Source organism: Brassica napus (assembly GCF_020379485.1).
Source record: "Brassica napus cultivar Da-Ae chromosome C6 unlocalized genomic scaffold, Da-Ae chrC06_Random_16, whole genome shotgun sequence".
Taxonomy (NCBI): domain Eukaryota; kingdom Viridiplantae; phylum Streptophyta; class Magnoliopsida; order Brassicales; family Brassicaceae; genus Brassica; species Brassica napus.
In genome coordinates, this window is record NW_026014310.1 from 21,842 (window position 1) to 28,167 (window position 6,326).

The following is a 6,326-nucleotide window of genomic DNA, read 5'->3' on the forward strand; positions in this document are numbered from 1 at the left end:
TATACTCCTAGGGTTAATTAATCTAGACATTAGGATTTATAGTTAAGGGATGTGGTTTAGGGTTAGGGTCTAAGGTTTAGGATTTAGGGTTTAGGGTTTAGAGTTTAAGAGTGAAGTTTTAGGGATGAGATTTCAAATTTTAAAAAAATAATTAAAATTAAAATTTTCAAAGTAAAAATGCTATTTGGTTATTTTAGTTTTTTGAAGTATATTTTTTGTGACAAAAACTTAAAATATCTATTTGAGAAAATTGCCCGATCTTTATTGTGTGAGTTATTTGCATCAATCAAACCATAAACAAAAAAGTTGTGGAGGGGACTTGACTTAATTTTTCAAAGTCCCGATCGGGGACTTTTATTTAGTTTGTGGAAAGAATATTTCGTTTAGTATTTTGAACAGTAGAAAATTCATTACAATATATATGGGTTGAATAATATAACTTCTAATAGGAGTATTTACATTAACATGGTTACATGAAGTTTGAATAAATTAAAATATTTTAAAATACTTTGAATAAAATTTAAAAATTAATTGTTAAAGTTAAAGACTGAATGAATTGAAAATTTTAAAAACAATTTGAACAAATAATTTAAATTTAATTATTTAAGGCTTACTAATAAAAAGTCAAATTTAATTTGGGAAATACCTAATAACATTTCCGGTCCAAAATTCGTATGGAATATATCTCAATAAAATAAAGCATCTATTCTATTAAATAGAAACATGTCTATTGATATATGTGTGGTCCAACTATTTTAATACAATTATTAAAACTTCTTATTAATTATTTAAAAAAAAATATTATACAAAAACACAAATATAACTAAAAACACAAATAAAAAATTAAATTTCTAAAAAAATTATAAAACAGAAAATATACTCGTCCTTTTAAGGACGGGTCATAATCTAGTTATATTTATTAGAGCATACCTATTGTAGATATCTCACAAAGTGTTTTTTTTTTTGTAACATCTCACAAAGTGTCTAAGTATTATAATATAAGAACAAAAAAAATGGAGAGAATGAGTGATTGTTTCTCACTGAGAACTTCTCATAACCTCTTTTTGCCACTTGCTAATTTTTTTTTTTTTTTTTTAACACTGGTTTTGATTATATAAAAAAGTCACAGATATGGACCCTCTCAAAGGGAGGGAACGATACAACATCGAACTACAACACCAACAAACCCCATCCCAAAACAACTAGAAATCTTGATCTCTCCAAACTTCAACCCCAAGACAATCAAGATTACAAAACCTGCTCTCATTCACGAACAACTCAAAAAGCCAACAAGGAGGACCCGAAGCCACATAGGATTGGTGACGATTTTCTCTGGTTACACTTGTAGCAATGAGGGATGCACATCTATTAGAATTTCGATAAACTACCAATAGTTGAGCATCCTTCACCGCCAGTAAAGCCTTTGAGATCTCCCCGCTCTGAAACGCATACAATGGCCAGTCCATAGGTTTCATCACCGCTTCAAATTCCTCCTTAAATTGACCTGCAAAAACCACCTTGCTAATTTGAGACTAGCCATACTCTCCACTGCCCATAGAATGGCTTGAAGTCTAGCCTCTTCCTTGTTTGGGATTTGAGCAAAGGAACTTCTACTGTGACATAAGACCACCCCCTGTGGTTCCTTACTACCCAGGCCACACCCAAGATTCGAGAATGTTTGTTCCAATCATATCCAATATTGCACATGGTCCAGTCCTTTGATGGAGGACTCCATTTCAAGTTTTCTCTCTTCTCCTGAGTAGCCACTTGCTAATTTTAATAGGTTTATTTTTTTCTTTTATTTGTGTAATTTAGTTCCGTGAAAATATTGATATATTATTTGCTGGATACTCCAAAATGAATCCTCCCTGATGTGTATGCTCCTAGGTATCTCAAACTATATATTTATGTCAATATGTCCTCATTTGACACACTTTTTGGTTAATGTTTTAAGGTTTTGAGATACCAGCAATACTATATATAATATTTTTAAATTTTATATTGTAAGATACCTTTTTTAAAACGTTGCAATAAGGTTGTTCTATATAGTGTTCCGACTATATAGTGTTCCTATAGACATTCTCACTAAATATGAAATAATATAGTTGGGATATACATACTATTTTTTTTTTAACTCAAATTTTATTAAATTTTTCATAATGAAACACATCGTGCATTACAATAACCGGCAGAAAATGGTAATATCTTCAGAAGCAATAGCCCAAAAAAAGAAGACAATAACAACGAGGTAGTATAATACGAGAAATAAACATTAGAAAGCTACATGTACTAAAGCTGGAACTGATGGACAGATCATAACTCGCAGACACTCGTGACAAACTGAGACCGATATAACAAATAACCAATGACCTAGGCAAACCCAATCCTGAAGGGTATACCACACAAGCCAAACACAGGCGCAACATCGGGATAAACATGTGCGAATATAAGCTTGCATCAACACCAGAGACTGTTGCAAACCGGAGTCGAGGCAGAACCAAGTCAAAACCAAACACCTAGGCTCAAAGACACAAGAACTTGAAATGCTAAAGGGAAAAACACCGGCGAAGATTTACAGATCTTACACGCGGACACTCGTTAGGCAGAATAGCGATCTACAGAGCTAAAATTGGTCACTTCCTCGCAAGAGAAAACCTGCAAATCAAACTCACTGCTTCGTTTCGAAACGCTCGCCCAATCCATGGTAGATAAAGGAGAGGTCTAGTAGATACCTCCACAGCAAATACACCTCACACCGACGAATCCAAAAAGCTAGAACAAAGCGAAAAAGAATTAACCATAACTGCAAGCAACCGAAAAGAAACAGAAGCACCACAACCCAAATTTAAAGCAGCCCTCGAACAACGATGATTCTATAGATCCTGATCGTCAAAACCGGTGAGAGATATGAACTAACGAGAAAAATATCCTCACTTAAACTATCATAAACCATACAAAACTTAGATTAAACTAAAGAGAAAAAAGAGATCCTTCCTCACGTAGCGGCGGTGAAGAGCACCTCCAACCATGGAGGGAATCGGATGACCTGGAGTTTTGTTCTTCTTTTCTCTCTCGATGGCTTGACTAATTTTTTTTTACCTTTGTTTTGGATATACATACTATTTAATATTTGAAATAATTTAAATAGACCAAAGTTCGAAACAAAAAAGGGGGACGAAATGGATGACTTCGCCGTGAGACCACTTGCCTAGCAATGCCATCCCCATATACTTTTAAGTTTTAACACCTAATAGGCTAAAAGATATTTAAATTTGTTATTTTTTTTAATAATAATCGAACTTATTCTATACGAGACAAATAGAATCTTTCAAACCATTGTATTAAAAAAGATTTTCTTTTGCAATTGTTACTCTCATTTTTACAAAAGTTGTTGTCCAAAACCATTCTTCTTGTGTATTAATCTAGGCCGCTCTATGACTGGTATACAAAAAAAAAAACAAATAAACTCATCAACAAAGGAACATTTTGCAAAAACGTTAGCGGTCCATTACCTTCAAACCAACTAAAAAGTTAGTCGAATAACTAAAAGTAAAAGCTCAAATGGTATTTTTTCAAAAAAAAGGAAGTTCAAATGGGTTCCTTAGTAATAGTATAGTATTTCAGTTTCTATTCGTTAGCAGTTCATAGGGGTGGGCACTTTACCCGATACCCGAAGCCGCACTCGAACCCGATCCGAAAAACCCGAACCGAAGTAGCAAAATACCCGAACGGGTATTAAGTTAGGAGAGATTGGATATCCGAACCCGAACGGGTAATCTCCGAGCCCGAATGGATATCCGAAGATAACCGAACATATATATACTTACCCTTATATTTCTAATTTACTTCTCTTATTTTTTTAAAAATATTTATATTGATGTTACACATACTTTAAGATCAAAGTATATATATATAATTATGGACAAAATGATTTGATATTCATTAAAATGCATGTCAAACTTTTTGTTTCATGTATTAACAAAAGTTACATTCAAAGTTTAAAAACAATACCATTAATATCTATTTGTTTTTGAAATATTATCTCCAAACCTATTACTCATCTAATCTATTAAAAAAAAAATCAGTTACGTGAAATCTATATTTTTAAATACACGAAACTAAAAAATGAAAAAAATATTTTTTTTTTCTTTAAAATCAAATATTCGAACCCGATTCAAAATAACCGAACTCGAACTAAAAATACCCAACCCGGCCCGAAGTACAGAAATACCCGAACGGGTTCTATAACCCTATACCAAATACCCGAAAATCCGAAATACTCGAAAATCCGAAATACCCGATCCGAACCTGAACGGATATTCGAAAGCCTGCACCCAGCAGTTTCACCTTAATTGAAAACAGAAGGTAAAGAAACCGAAACTTCAAAGCTTAAGCAGAAAAAAAAAACCGGAACTAATCGAATTATATAGAATTATATATATTGTATCATGGGGGCACCCACAACAACTAAGATTGGTTTACATCACATGTGATGATGTTGATGCGAATAAGAGTATCGTCCACATATGTTTACTGTATAATATAATCATTGAATTTCTAATAAAGACGAAGATTCTATTGTACTATTATCTTATGCTCTAGAGATTTCCTGATGAAGAAAATGTTACCCTAAGTCATTATCAAATTCGACCGTCCATTTGAAGACGTACACGTCTTTATGGTCAAACATCACCTAACTTCCTAGAAAACTACGTAACATTGCATGTGCCTGATTTCATTGTTCAAACCCAGGCAATTTATATATAGAGGATGGATGAATGAAGATGACTTTGTGAAATTTCCAGGCTCTTATCATACCAATTCTCTTTAAATTTGCTCACTTCTTCCCCTCTCTCTACAAAATACCTTTCGAATCGTACCATTTACGGAGAAACATGGCATGCAGAGACAATGGGCAATACAAATTCTTTGTGTGGGCGTAAAGGTAACAATTAGTATCACTATCAATTTTAATATTTATAAATACCAAGTAAAAAGACATGTAACGTGTATTATTGTGTACTTCTGTATAGATTTTACAACAAGGAAACTTTGTTAAGTTCTGTTGGCAACAACTCATCCCACGATGGTATTAGAACAATTGAAGCTGTTAGAGTTGTAGCTTTTCTAGAAAATCAGATCTTTGTATCCGTATCATCACATGGAACATGAATGGAAAGGTACGTTCGTAGGTATGCGCATATTCGCTAGTTATTAGATATAAACAAACATTCCTTAATATCATCATTAATTATTCCTATAACAAATGTGAAGGTTTCGTATGAAGATTTGGTTCAGCTTGTTGGCAAAGACAGAAATTTGATTTGCTTGTGGTTGGAGTGCAAGAGGCTCCCAAAACCAATGTAGCTCAACTTTTGCAGACAGCTTCATCTCCAACTCATGTGTAAGTGATCTACTGTTCTTTCTGTTTATCTCCATTATTGATTTACCACAAATTTTCTGTTCCCTGTGATTTTAATATTGCGAAGTTTCATTTACGAAATGAAATGCAGGCTTCTTGGGAAGGCGAAACTGCAATCGATCCAGCTATTATTGTTTGGACCAAAGAATTCACAACCACTAGTAAAAGGTATTTATTCATCTATTATCATCAGATGTATTTATACTCTCTAACAATCGGTTCCCAAGCGGGCCAAAATCAGTCAGATACAAAAAATCGTCAATGGAAGGTTAACATTTTTAGCCTAAGTGTTTGATTAATCGGTCTAGGCAGTTTATTGCGACACCATGAAAAGTATTAAATGCTACTCAATATATGTAAATAATTTGTATTAGTTAAATACTTAAAATGACACTAACACTGAAAATAAATCTCTAGATTAACTGACTAGGTGTTAAAGCTTCCTAAACACCTAGTATTACAAATTTTTTGAGATGTATATACAATCTTACAATAAAACCAAAACAATAGTGTCTGATTAAATTCAGCTTTTTTTTGTACTTTGGTGTCTGATTAATTGCAGAATTAAAAGCGGAAAGTCAATCGGTTGGAGGATGTGGAGGTTTAATTGGAAGAAAGAAAAGGAGCCGTGGCTATTCGTATAAACTACGATGACATCAAAATCTCGTTTTCATCTCTTGTCATCTCTCTGGTACCTACTTTTTCTTATCGCTAATTTACAATTAAATTATAATTACAAATACTAATGTTACTATGTACAGCTATGCAGATAAGTAAAGAGAAATGAGGGAGACGAAAAATTCACTAATATCAAAGACAGGACACATGAATTGTTTGGCTGAAATCTTAACAGGATCCAAGATGTCTAACCGTCCTGCTCGAATATCAAGATTCCACACTAATT

General features: G+C 33.2%; 1 pseudogene; it reads left to right on the top strand.

Moving 5' to 3' along the window:
• Positions 1–4,895: 4,895 nt before the first annotated feature.
• LOC125594935 lies at positions 4,896–6,113 on the top strand (annotated as a pseudogene).
• Positions 6,114–6,326: the final 213 nt, after the last annotated feature.